This window comes from Camellia sinensis, chromosome 8 (assembly GCF_055761805.1).
Source record: "Camellia sinensis isolate YWXY chromosome 8, ASM5576180v1, whole genome shotgun sequence".
Taxonomy (NCBI): domain Eukaryota; kingdom Viridiplantae; phylum Streptophyta; class Magnoliopsida; order Ericales; family Theaceae; genus Camellia; species Camellia sinensis.
Genome location: NC_138968.1, coordinates 153,173,072 through 153,186,619, shown reverse-complemented (window position 1 = coordinate 153,186,619; position 13,548 = coordinate 153,173,072). Strand labels below are relative to the sequence as shown.

The 13,548-nt window shown below is 32.6% G+C and overlaps 1 long non-coding RNA gene across 1 annotated transcript; it reads right to left on the bottom strand.

Moving 5' to 3' along the window:
* Positions 1-6,374: 6,374 nt before the first annotated feature.
* LOC145796713 (uncharacterized) lies at positions 6,375-13,306 on the bottom strand. The gene is made up of 3 exons (XR_014337200.1): positions 9,933-13,306; positions 9,068-9,472; positions 6,375-6,647 (listed from the first exon to the last, which is right to left on the bottom strand). It is a non-coding gene; the product is annotated as an uncharacterized LOC145796713 (long non-coding RNA).
* Positions 13,307-13,548: the final 242 nt, after the last annotated feature.

The window sequence follows — 13,548 nt, the reverse complement described above, 5'->3', positions numbered from 1 at the left end:
TGATATGAATCATGTTCAAAATGATGAAATTAACCTAAACTAAGCATGCATGTATGAATTAACTCTAAATTCATCATCTTTAGTTCAATTCTTGTACATAATTACAAATTCTTCTTGAATTGATCTGCTTGATGGCTTAAACTCATAATTAAGTCTTGAATTCTCACCTAGAGTCTTCAATAAGCCAAATTCTTGCAAATCTTAGAGCTTCTCTTCTTAATCTTCAAGAATCAAGCTTTAATCTTTCAAATTCTTATCTTTCTCTCACTAAAGTGAACTCACTCTCTCTCTAGAAAGTCTCACTAGATTTTTCCACTCAAAGAATGAAGGGTCTTGAGCTCAAAATGAGCTTATAACTTATATATATATATATATATATAGTTGTGATTATATAATACATTAATTAGAACATAAGGCTTTCCAAACGAAACGTAATTAATCAAATTGAATTAATTTTTAATAAAATTTGCCATATGGTTCTAAAAATTCCGAATAACATATTCATTAATGGTGCTCGCGGTTTGGCGGTTCGGTTGTGGCCAAAGGAACCTCAAATCCGCCATCCGTCCGCCAAATTGGCGGATTGGAGAAAATCAATCTGCAACCGTCCACTCGTCATCATGCATCTGTCCAAAATGCGGCGGATCGGTTCGGTTCGGTCTGTTTTGGCGAATCGATATATCTGCTGCTCACCCCTAATATTCATTTAACCAATTTCGATTTTGGAAGCCGATAAGGCTTTCAATTTTCATATTAAAGTAGAATTCTAAACAGATATTTTTACAAGTAATAGATAGAAAGCCAAAGATCATGCAGAATACATAATAAACACATAATTTATTTTATCCACTTAATTAACATCCTTAATTACAGATTAGTAATTGATTACGGATCGGGGTTGTTACAGTAATACAACGCTAATTAATTTGAATTACTTCAGTGCCATGTTATCGAACAATATTTTTTTTCCTAGCATTATGTTGCCATCCAATTAGATGATAACAAAAAATTAATTTGGGTCACTTGTGAAGTGTATGTTTAGTGATACATTGTCATACAAATGGGATTACTCTAGTGTTATGTTACTAAACTACAATAGAGCTGTCTAGGCCCCCGTCGCTGTACATTGAAAGATTTACTTTTTCCTTAAAGCATCTATAAAAAAATTCATAAATCAAACACGCACCCATAAAATTATACATAAAAAAGTATCCATAAAATTATTCATAAAAACATCAAGTGTACAAATATTCATAAAGTATCCATAAAATCTATCATTGTTTGCATCTATCAATTAAACATGTTATTACAATTCGTCTAAGAAATTTGTAGGTAATTTTTTCCCCTTAATAGAAATAGACATCCACACTTTTTAGAACCTGTCAACCTCAATCGTTCTCTCCTAATCTTCTTGTTGTCTCTATAGTAACCATTTCTTTTACAAGCAAATGTAGGTTTTGGTTTTTTACCATTGCCTCCCTCATCTGATGTCTTTATAATAATAACAAATTCAGTCTTCTTTCAAACGTCAGAAACCCATTTAATTAATGTTTCTCGACTACGAAATCTAAAGATAATAAATACATTTATACGTCAAATTATTAATAAAACTCAATACAAATTAAAAATAAGAAAAAATTGTATTCATAAAAAAAACTTAACAAACTTCATCTGTAATGAATTCATGATTAGAGTCCACTAATATTGTAAAACTTTCGTTGTTGAAATGAGTATAAGTATAATCCTTCTAGGCAAAAAAATAAAAAATATAAAAAAATGAAACTGAAAATAGATCGTAATGAGAAGCCGAACAAATTTAAAAAATTCGGTTTGGGGTTACCGGAAATGTATCTTTTATTCTGTAGTTAGTTACCAGACTTATATTTTTTGTTCAACAATGTAATGCTAGACTATTTTATTTTGTTCGATTTCGAACCACCGAACGAAAGTCGAACACCAGCCCAGAAAAACGAAACAAAAACCTACCAAATAAATTAAAAAAAACTCACAATTTCACTTTTTTTGATGGTTCTTTAGCACGTTTCTTCATCCATTGCTTTCTTTAATGATCAAAATACTATGATTCTCACTTTTTGAAAAGAGATGTGTAAGAGAAAAGAAAAATTAAGAAAGGAAAAAAGGGGAGTAGGGATTGAAGACCAAGGGGTGTAAGGAGATAACAAAATATATTTAATTTTAGTGTTTTCTCCTTAAAGGTAATTTCTCACATGGATAAAATTGGAGAAAAAAAAACTCATATGGAGGGTATAAAAAGATAAAATAGTGGTATAAGTAGAATCACCCATAATGATGACTTGCTATCTGTTTAGGACAACCAATTTTGTCTAAAAAAATAAACAATTTTGGCATCAAATAGTTTTGTTCTTGTGAATTTATTAGTGATATTTTTAAAATTTTACTTTTTAAGACGATCTTTTAACGACGATCCTTACAACAACAAAAATTGGTCCTCAAATATTTTTTGTAATAAAATTTTTACTTTTAGATATAAAAAAATTAGAGGCTAAAATTTTTATATAATGTATTGAGAGAGTGGTGCTTTATGAAAATTAGACCATTTTTAAAGACTAATAATATGAAATTAATTTATTTTACTAATTTTTTTATCACTTGATACAAAATAATGAAGTAATATTACGTCATTGTGCCAATGAGTAATAAGTAAAAAATTATAATATTTTATAATTGCTATTGTCTGACACGAAAGGGTATCACTGAATTGGGATCCTCTCCTTCATTTCGGTCCTTCATTCCCTCCTTGCAGGGCCTTCGGGCCCACTTTGAGGCCCAATTTTGATAATCCGAATCGTTCATATTTTTAGATTTATTCAGTATATCATACCTGTAAAAAATCAAGTTGATCGAATATCATAAAGTATGTGTTTGGAAAACTGTTTATTAAAAAATAGTTTGTAGTTCCAATTTTCTGAACGCATACTTTATGATATCCGATCAACTTGATTTTTTACAGGTATAATATACTGAATAAATCTAAAAATATGAACGGTTCGGATTATCAAAACTGGGCCTCAAAGTGGACCCGAAGGCCCCTGCAAGGAGGGAATGAAGGAGGGGGCTCAAGGAGGGGATCTGGACTCGGTATCACTATGCGGATACTATTATTTAAACACGAAAGGGTATCACTATGCGGATACTATTATTTAAATTAACATAAATGATATACATACAGATTCTGAGTCATTAAGGCAAAATTACGAGGAAGAAGAGACAGGGAAATAAAAAATAATAAATAAGTGGCATGTGCATAGGGATGGGATGGCAATTGAAATCTGGTTTGATGGGGATTCAACCCCCCAATCTTGATTTGAGTAGTTTTTTTTAAAAAAATATTTTTAATAAAATGAGAATGGTGTTTAAAAATTAATTTTCGATCAGTTTCAGATCGGGGATGGGAATAAGTGTCCCAACCCCGTAACCGGCCTATCCCTGTCCCCAACCCTGACCCCGTTAGTCCCTAAAGTGAAATTACTATTTTACCCCTATATATATATAAACCAAATTATATTTCATCTCTCATTTCTCTCATTCTGTGTCTCTCATCTCTCTCTCTCTCTCCCTTACTTCGATTTCTCTCTCATTTCCTCACTTCTTATCATCATCATCATCATCCAGATCCACCACCACCGTGAAGCCATCGATCTGAACAGATCGTGGTACGATGTCTTGTTCAATGGACTCGTCGGTGTTGATACTGGTGTCGATAGAGGAATCAATGCCTAACTCACTCTCTCTCTCTCTCTCTATATATATATATATATATCTCTATATATATATTACTTTCACACAAGTTCCATCTTGATTGTATATATATAAATGTGTGTGTGTATAATGAACAAATATGTTGTTGATGAACAAATCTTCTTCTTTTCTTTTTTTTTTTTTTTTTTTTTTTTTTTTTAAAAAGTTGTTGAGGATTGTTGTTCATATATAGATTAAATTTTTTGATGATTGTTGTTGATAAACAAATTTGTTCATATACACAAATCTATCCAAAACTGTTGTTGATGAACAAATCTGTCCATATACAGATTATTATTATTATTATTATTATTTTTTGTTCTTGTGTGTGTGTGTTGAACAGACCTGTCAGTGATTTTTTGCGTTCGGGGAAACCCGATCCCCATTAGGGGGTGGGGGCGGGGGCGGGGACGGGGACGGGGAAGGGGGAGGTGGATTTGGAGTGGGGACGGGGATTTTTTAATCTTCGGGGATCAGGAATGGGGAGTGTCATCCCTGGTCTCGCCTCGGCCTGTTGTCATTCCTATATGTGCATGCACCTAAAGAAACGAGTGAAACAAAACCAGTCAACTGTGAAGAGATCATCGAGTCATCCAAAGAAATTGACCGAGAGAGAGAAAAAATTATTGAAAGATTATTGCTATGTTTTTTTAATTAGCAAAATCTATTGAAAGATTAGGGGAAATTACAAAAAAAATAAAATAAAATAAAAATAAAATAAAATAAAATTAGAGTTTGAATCCTTATAACAAAATAAATCTTAATTTATCAATTTAAATTCTAATATTTGATTTGTTTTGGGTAAATTACAAATACACCCCTTGAGATTTGCTTAAAATACGAATTGCCCCCTGTGGTTTGGAAAATTACAAATACATCCCTGTCAGAATTTTTTATTTAACAGAATGAATTGAAAAAGTAAAATTTCTAATTGTTCAGCTGTACAATAATAAAATTATCTGAATTATTAATTGAAATAAATTTTAACATTAATGAAAATTGTTTATTAATTTGATGATTTATTAATAAAATGACCTATTTGTTATGAAATCAGAAATCTTAGGGGCATAATGTAATTTTTAAAACCACAGGGGATAATTTGTAATTTAAGTAAACCTTAGGAGTGTGTTTGTAATTTACCCATTTGTTTTCAATATAAATTATTTGTCTATTTTTATTAAGTAAAATCTATATATATATATATATATATTAGCTATTAAACTCAATAAAAATGATATTTGAAACATTTTATATACATCTAATGGCTAAAATATATTTTTTACATCGATTTAAATCTATTAATTAGAAAACATGATTCTTCCAACACCAAGTAATGCACCAGTAATATTTTCAACATTTGTCTTATGTTTCTTGACATCAACAAACAACCACTAATAAGCCGAGGATTAGAGAGAAGAACTTGAGATGGAGAGATGTATGGAAGTTGGTCCAAAGAATGGGGTAGTTGATCATGAATGGACGGTTGTTTCTAGAGAGCAAAGAAAGCCTAGAACATCCTCTGCCATCTTTATAGCCAACATTCTAGAGCAGTTGCAGGTGGAATCCTTGAAGGGCATTTTTCAAAGATTTGGAAGGGTTGTTCAAGCTTCAATTCCAAATAGAAGAACCAAGCGTTCCCTACAAGAAATAACACCTTTGCTGACCAAAAAATTGGTTGCTAAAAGCTCATTTTTAGTCGGCAAAAGTTATTTGCAACCAATTTTTTTGGTCGCTACTTTGGTCGCCAATTGAGGGTCAGCAAAAGCAATTTGCAACCAAAATTTTGGTTGGTCGGGAAAAGTTGGATTTGCCGACTAAATTTTTGGTCGCTAAATATGTCATTCTTGCGACTAATCCATTTTGTCGCTAAAACACTTTGGTCATGAAAAGTGATATTTTCCCGACCAAATATCTTAGTCGCCAATTGTCACATTCCACGACCAAAAAGTTTGGTCGCCAATTATCACATTCAACGACCAAAAAGTTTGGTCGCCAATTGTGACATTCCACGACCAAAAAATTTTGGTCATCAATTGCGACATTTTACGACCAAAAATTTTGGTCGCCAATTGTGACATTCTACGACCTCTTAGTTTGGTCGCCAATTGTCACATTCCACGACCAAAATAATTAGTCATCAATTGTCACATTCCACGACCAAACATGTTTGTCGCCAAAAGAAATGTTTGCGCAACTAAAACTTTAGTGGGTAATAGACCTATTCGCAACCAAATCCTTTGGTTGCCAAAATTAATAATTTTAACGACTAATTATTTTGTAGCCAAATGTGCTTAGTGATACACCGACTACTTTATTTAGTTGGCAAAAGTATAATTTATTTTTCTCGACTAATCAATTGGTCCCCAAAACTAGAAAAGCAAAACCAAAATTTGGTCGCCAACATCCAACAAAATAAACCTGTAATTTATAATAATCCATCCAATTTATTCAATATAATTTGTAATAAAAATCATTCAAACCAACAAATAAATTGAATCATGAACATTCAACAAAATACATATATATATATATATATATATCATTTCTGAACCTGTTTAATTAAAGTCAGCAACTATTCTAAGTTTCATCCACAAGTAATTCCAAACTACATATTTCATCTAGCACAAAAATTTAAAACATAACAAGTACTTATTATTATGTTTTAAATTTTTATCCATGTGCATCAACCCAAAAATATAACTAGTAGTCTGCCAAATATTTTCCATACACACCCATCCAAAAATATAACTACTAGTCTACCATAATATTTTCCATGTACATCTATACAAAAATATATAATCCTTCCAAAAATACAAAAAGTGCCAATTTGTGCTATACAATTTAGCTTTGTGCACGAGTTCATCCATCTGTACCAAAGAAAAAGAGAAATAATGTCAGGTAAAATTGGACAAATAATGGAAAATGTCCATGAAAAGGTCACATTAGCAAATTAAATGACTATCATTATCAAATTGTAAATAAAACAACAACATTCTTATGTCTATAGCATTACCACTTTGGTATTTCATTGTTTAGTTTTTTGAACGGACTTAAATGCAATTCAAAGAAGAACAAGTCAAAAATAATTAAATAAAACAATAGTTCACAATAATATGCAATGAGCTTCCCAACTAGCAAATATAAACTATACATATTGGCATACAAGAGTGTCTAATGATACTGAAGGGGAAAATTGAAGCGGAATTCAAACGGTTTGTTTATATGTACCAAAGAAAAAGAGAAATTATGTTAGGTAATTTTTTTATGAAAATATTTACACATCACATTATTGTTAAATTGGACAAAAAATGAAACATGTCCATGGAAAGTAAAGGTAACATGAACAAATTAATTGACTATCATTACCATTTTGTAAATAAAACAACAGCATTCATATGTGTATATCCAATAAACATTACAATTCTAACTATTGGTCCACAATTTGCCAATATTGACCTGTGCTTCAAAAATGGAAACTAAGTTAAATTTTGGAGCTATCTGTTTTCATAATTTAGTTGTAGTTATATATCCTTTGTACTACTATATTTTGGTCCAAAGGTTTTTTTCCCCCCCTTGTTTGCACAGTGCAGCTCTTTTTGCTTTCATTAAGATTTATTGAAGAATCAGTGAAAATGAATTTACTTAGTAGATTTTTTTTCACTATAGGTTTGAAGAGAGAATATTTCGTACTCCTTTCTTGCATATGGAGGGCCTTCATATGCATGGCTCGATTCTTGGAGCTGTAACAACAAGGCATTTTAATTCTGGATTCAAAATTCTTTGGTTGAACTTTTACTTGGAGGAGGGTAAGTTTGAGAGGGGAGTGGAAGATATGAGGTTAGGATTATCACATTTGTTTTGGTCTAAATATGTAACGGTGCGTCGTATCAACTTTCCGCTTGCTCTCACAAGTTTGTTAAATCTAGGCCGAAGTGACCGTTATGATATCCGGGCTATTTCAAGGCTGTTTCAAATTTTTGGCCCCAAATAGCCCATTTTTGCCTTTTTTCATCACATTTTTTTGTCTAAATATCTAACCGTGCATCCTATCGACGCGCCGCTTGCTCTCACAAATTTCTTTAATCTAGGCCAAGCTGACTGTTATGATCTCAGGGTTGTTTCGAGGCTATTTCCAATTTTTTGCGCCAAACAACCCGTTTTCACCTATATTTTTGTCCTATCGCCGTTTTCGCCTATATGAGATGTCATGTGCCATACACAAGACATCTCATATACTGCAAAATGTTTAAAATGACCTTATTCTTCTGTCCCCTTCTCTTTTTCACCTTCCCTCTTTTCTTTTAGCCATGTTAGCAACTATGGGTGCTACCATGGGTATAAGACAATTACGAAAAAAGTAAATAAGGTTATTGTAAGCATTTTACAATGTTTGAAATGTCTATCAATTTTTCCTTTTTATTTAAGTAATGAATCTTTAACAAAAGGTTCACAATGATCCAAATTGATAGTTCAATGCAACAAAGTGTAATGTTTTTTAGTTGAGGGGGGTAGAGTGAGATACTAAAGTAATAGGTCAAGAGGGAAAAGTGTAGTTTTTCCTATAATTAACCAGAAGAGTGCTAAACTGTAGTGTGGAGTGCTAATTAACCAGAAAAGTGTAGTTTTTTAGTTTTTCCTATAACTGCTGTAGTGTGGAGTGCTAAACTATTGTGGTGTCTGTCTTGCTATGCTTGGTTTGGGTTGGTATTGGTGTAGATGGGCTATTGATAAAAGGAGTAATTAATGGAGTATAATCAAATGGAGTATAATCAACAACCAAATGGCGTATAATCAAAAACCCAAGAAGTACATAGAGAGAGGATAGTAACTAATGCTTTGATTTTCCCATAATCCAAACAGACAACAAAATTAAGAATTCAATTAACTAATGCTATCTACTTGTACTACGCTAAGTTGAGTAAAATGTTTTACATTCCCAATTCAAGTGATGCGAAACCTAATAAATTCAAAATTTTCCTTCTCTTTAATAGATTTTCTAGGAAATCAAATGGAGTATAATGAACAACCCAAAAAGCAGATAGAGCTAAGAATCAAATTAAAAAATCATGTTTACTTCTAGGTGGCTGCTAAGTTGAGCAGAAACTTTAAAAATCCCAATCCAAGTAATGAGAAGCGCAATAAATTCAAAATTCTTCATTTGAATTTTGATATTTCTACTCAACTAATACATTCAACTTGGCCACTGGTTACAATTGAAAAAGGTATATGTTTAAAAGCTTAAAGAACTGATAGAAGTGTCTCACATGTAAAATAGTTCCAGACTTACATCCATGTAGAGGCAGTGCAATGGCAGAACGCTTTAGTGCATCAGCATAATCAGCATGTTGATGGTAGCTTTACCGAGGATGGCAGATTGTGAAGAACCTTGATGCCAATTCAATTCAAGATATCATAAAGTTAATCACTATGGGATAATGTGCGTAATAAGTGCAGAAAAATACAAGAGGCATCAGTGTATCAATTACAGATAACTAGCAGTACAGAAAAATATATTTATAAACATAAGAATCAAAGTGAAGAATAAGAATCAATTTGAACTCTTTACTACTTCCACATTATATGGCATATTGGATAAGTTTGTTTATTCCTATCGGGAAGGGTCAAGACAAAAGATGGTCACATTGCTTTCTTCCATTAGAATCCCCTTAGCCTTCTCGCGTAACACCCTAATCTACAACAGAGAGAGAAGTTGTCAATGGAGAACCCTTTTCCATTACAGTAAAACAGAAAGGTATCCATTAAAAGGTGAATACTATAGCATAATAATAACAACAGTTTCATAACATGGATAAGGAAAAGTACAATATATAGATGTCTTGGGTAAGAGTCAAATCTAGGACCTCGGCTTAAATGTGAGCTACATATATAAAGGTTCCTTTTATAATAAATGGTTATTCATTCATCATAACAGAAGAATACTCGAGCTGTCATGGTTCTTCATTCCCCATTTTTCAAAACAAAATAAAAAGGAGAAGAAGAAAGACAAATAGAGAAAGAAGACATAATGAACAAAAGATGGTTATGGTTTTATCTTGTCAAAGATTTCATGAGTGAAACTTTTGGAATCTTGCTGCAACGTTATCACAAAAGGAAGCATTTTGAGAAGCAGAGCATGCAATTACAGTCCTAACCTTTTGGTATTGGTAATGGAGTGCTTCCCAGGACAAGCATGAGTGAGCCACATAAACTAATTCGAAGTCATTTTCCAAACTTCTTAAGAGCTTGCTTCTAGACATCTTGCTCCATGAGATGTGTGGGATGGAGGTCAATTCCACTGGCTGCTTTAAGCATTCAAATGAACATGTAGGAGACAATTGCTTGTTTAGAATTGCACCTACACAATAACTAATCAAAATGCTACTAAAGAAAATCAAAAAATGGTGACAAGTAGTGAATTATACCACAAAAGCCTAATGTGCTTGTGCAATATGTGTATAATTTTATTAGCCACGTTTAGGCAATAATGCCCATGATTATGAATACTTACTTATACCACATGTTCTCTCATGATTGAGTAAATCAAACCATCTCAGCTTGTCAGTATACTTTTGGTATAATGAATCTAAATCTGTCTCCCTACTCTGATCATCAATCGATTCTCATCCCATGAAGGCTGAATCAGAGATGCACACCGATAGCAAAGACACATCCATTTCCACATCTTCATTATGTGAATCAGAACCACAATTGGATGATGAATCCTTAGTCATATCCACATCTTGAGTGTCTAAATTGAAACTGCAATCAGAACGCACATACTCCTCCAATCTTATATCTTCATCAACATGCACATTTGGGATTGGATTTTAAGAGGAGTCATGCCAAGGGAAAAATGCTATTCAACATACTATAACTCTTAATGTTAGTAGAGGAAGAAAGAAAAACAAAAGACAAGCTTTACCAGTTGTCTGGACTCTTATGTTTACTCGAGCATCTGCAGGATGAGGAATGCTGTAGCCATAGAAAGTCAGTCTTGAACTGCATAATAATATTTACACGAGCTAAGAAATTAACAAACAGAACCTTATCAACAACCCAATTAAATGAAGAAATTAAACACAAATAAATCTACATGGTTACAAAAATACCCAAAAACTAAGTAGGAACAAAAAAAAAATGAAATTGTTACTGAAGAAATAAGAGCTATGAAAGGCCTTTTAAACTATCCATATAGGAGGCACACAATGAAACTGAGCTTGAAAAGCATCTGATTAGAACATGTAGATCAAATACAACAGTTCAAATACAAAAAACTGTTTTTGAAACAGAGCATATAAACTAGGGCAATCACAAAAATCAGAGCTAGCATGGTGTGCACAAATGATTTTGGAAACAACATACGCAATTTATAACATGAAAGAATTAGAAGAGAACTGACTGACTCTTGATTGAGAGTGAATCAGACTGAATTTGCTAGTATATGATCCTCATCAGCCAAAGAAAATGTCGATGTGTAACATGCCCAGGGGGTACCCGCGCACGTTAAACAGTTCGGACTTCCGAGATCTCTTCGATCTAGTCTCACTAGTGCAATGTGAAACATAGATGAGAGTCCAGATTTGGCAACTTTTATTGAAAATCCATTTTATTGCAATTTTGTCAAAAATGGATTGCGTCATCAGATCTCAGAGTTGCCACCTAATATTTTGAAAAATTAGGAAACTCATGACTCATGCCAAGGCCACTGTTCGTCATAACCAAAGTTGTCTCGGTTTCGGAACCTTAGGTATGAGAGGGGAAGGTCATTAATTGAGCACCCCCGCTCACCCGATCAAAAGATCGGCCTTTACTAACCATGACATGAATTTTATTTTCTTTATATGTTCATGTTCTGATTATTTAATAAATCCTACAATTTACTATGTGAAGCATACAAGAATAGACTATGTCATCCACTTTGGAATGATTTGATTTCATGTAGTTTTGAAAGAGTTTTAAAGATGTACGACCCAAATCAATTGAGTTTACAAATATAAAAATCAACATCATTCCAAATTAAATAACACAACCTCTGTCTATAAGCATTCATAGAGTTATATCACATAAGAAAATAACCTCATGTTAGAATGCTAGACATAGTAAGAAAAACACACACAAACGGGATGCTAAAGCATAAAAACTTACATGTTTGACGCCCCACAAGCAAGCTACAAAACAGAGTTAGTAAAATATGCATGATCTTATATACAAAATCCTAATGCAATTTACTCATGAGATGCAACTAAAGATTCGGCTTCTAAAATATGATGTGTGAATCATCTCAAGAACATGAGGTAGCGCACATAATCACATAGGAATTGATTAAATCCACAAATGCAAACTTAGCCGAATCAAGATGCATGAAACATGGATACAAAGCATAACTATGATGAAAAATAAATATGATGTTTATGTGCAAATAAAGAAAGCAGGTAAAAGAACGGGATAGAAAGAAGCGGGGCGGGGAATTGTTACAACATTTTAAAGAATAATTACAAACCAAATTGGAGAGGGATGAGGAGAGTATTACATCAAAATAGAAAAAACCTCGCAAAACACTTAAAATAAAATAAATAAAATAAAAGCTTCATGTTCTTTGAAACCGTCAGCGGAAATTGGTCAACATTGGGAGATTACGACATCTTGTCCGGAAGAAGCTAACCGATTGGTCAAATAGGCTGGCCGGCTAACTAGGCCAAGCAAGACCTGTCTTGTTGCGAAACCAAGAAAAGGAACAAACAAAAAATATGTAGGTGGCACAACTAACCACTACTGGTTAGATTAAAAAAAAAGAAAACAAATATAAAATAAAATAAAAAGTGCAAACTTACAACATAAGCCTAAAACAATAAAAACAAATATAAGATAGAACATGCAAAATTACAACAAAACTAATATGAGACTAATACAAGAAAAAAATAAATATGCGGTAGAACATGCAAGATTACAACAAAACTAAAATGAAATTAAAGCATGCGAATAAAAATAAATAAATAAATAAATAATTATGAGCTAAGTAAACCACTATGATTATAACAACACACTATGAAATATAAAGTAAGAAAATAAATATGAGATAAACAAACCACTTAGATTATACCAAAACACTATGAAATAAGAAGCAAGAAAATAAATATGAGATATAAAATATAAGAAAATGAAAGACTAAAAATTCACATTCCAAAGAAAGATTGAACTTCTTGATTTCCAAACTTCGTCTTGATCACCCTCAAGTGTAAGAAGTGTGTTCTCAAATCCTCAATTCAAAATTATGGAGTTTATGGAGTTTGTGGTATGGAAAGTGGCTAACTCTCTAGTTTTTCTCATTGTCAATCACTAAAAACTCTTTCTTATGATCAAGGCAATTAATCTTTGACTATATCATAATTTTTGGAGTGGTTTTGGTGTATGGAAATGAGGAATTTCAGTAGCTATGGAAGGTATGGGGTGTATATGGAAGATAGGAATATTTTTGGCTCAAAAACTCAATTTTTCTCTCTTTTTTCACCATTTTCTCACTCTTTTATCTTCAATTTCGTGGCCCTCCCCCTCTCTTACAATATGATCATCCTATATAGGCAATGAGGGAGAGTGACGGTCAAAAAGAAGGTGGGAGACAAGGTGGGAGACAAGAATGTGATAGGAGGACAAATTTTCAAAGGTGGTTCCATGTGATACTCCTTTATGGATGCCAACAAAACTTTCTTTTGACAATGGGGGATGAGTGGAGATAATGGAGGACGAGTGGGTGCACTTGAATGGGTCAGA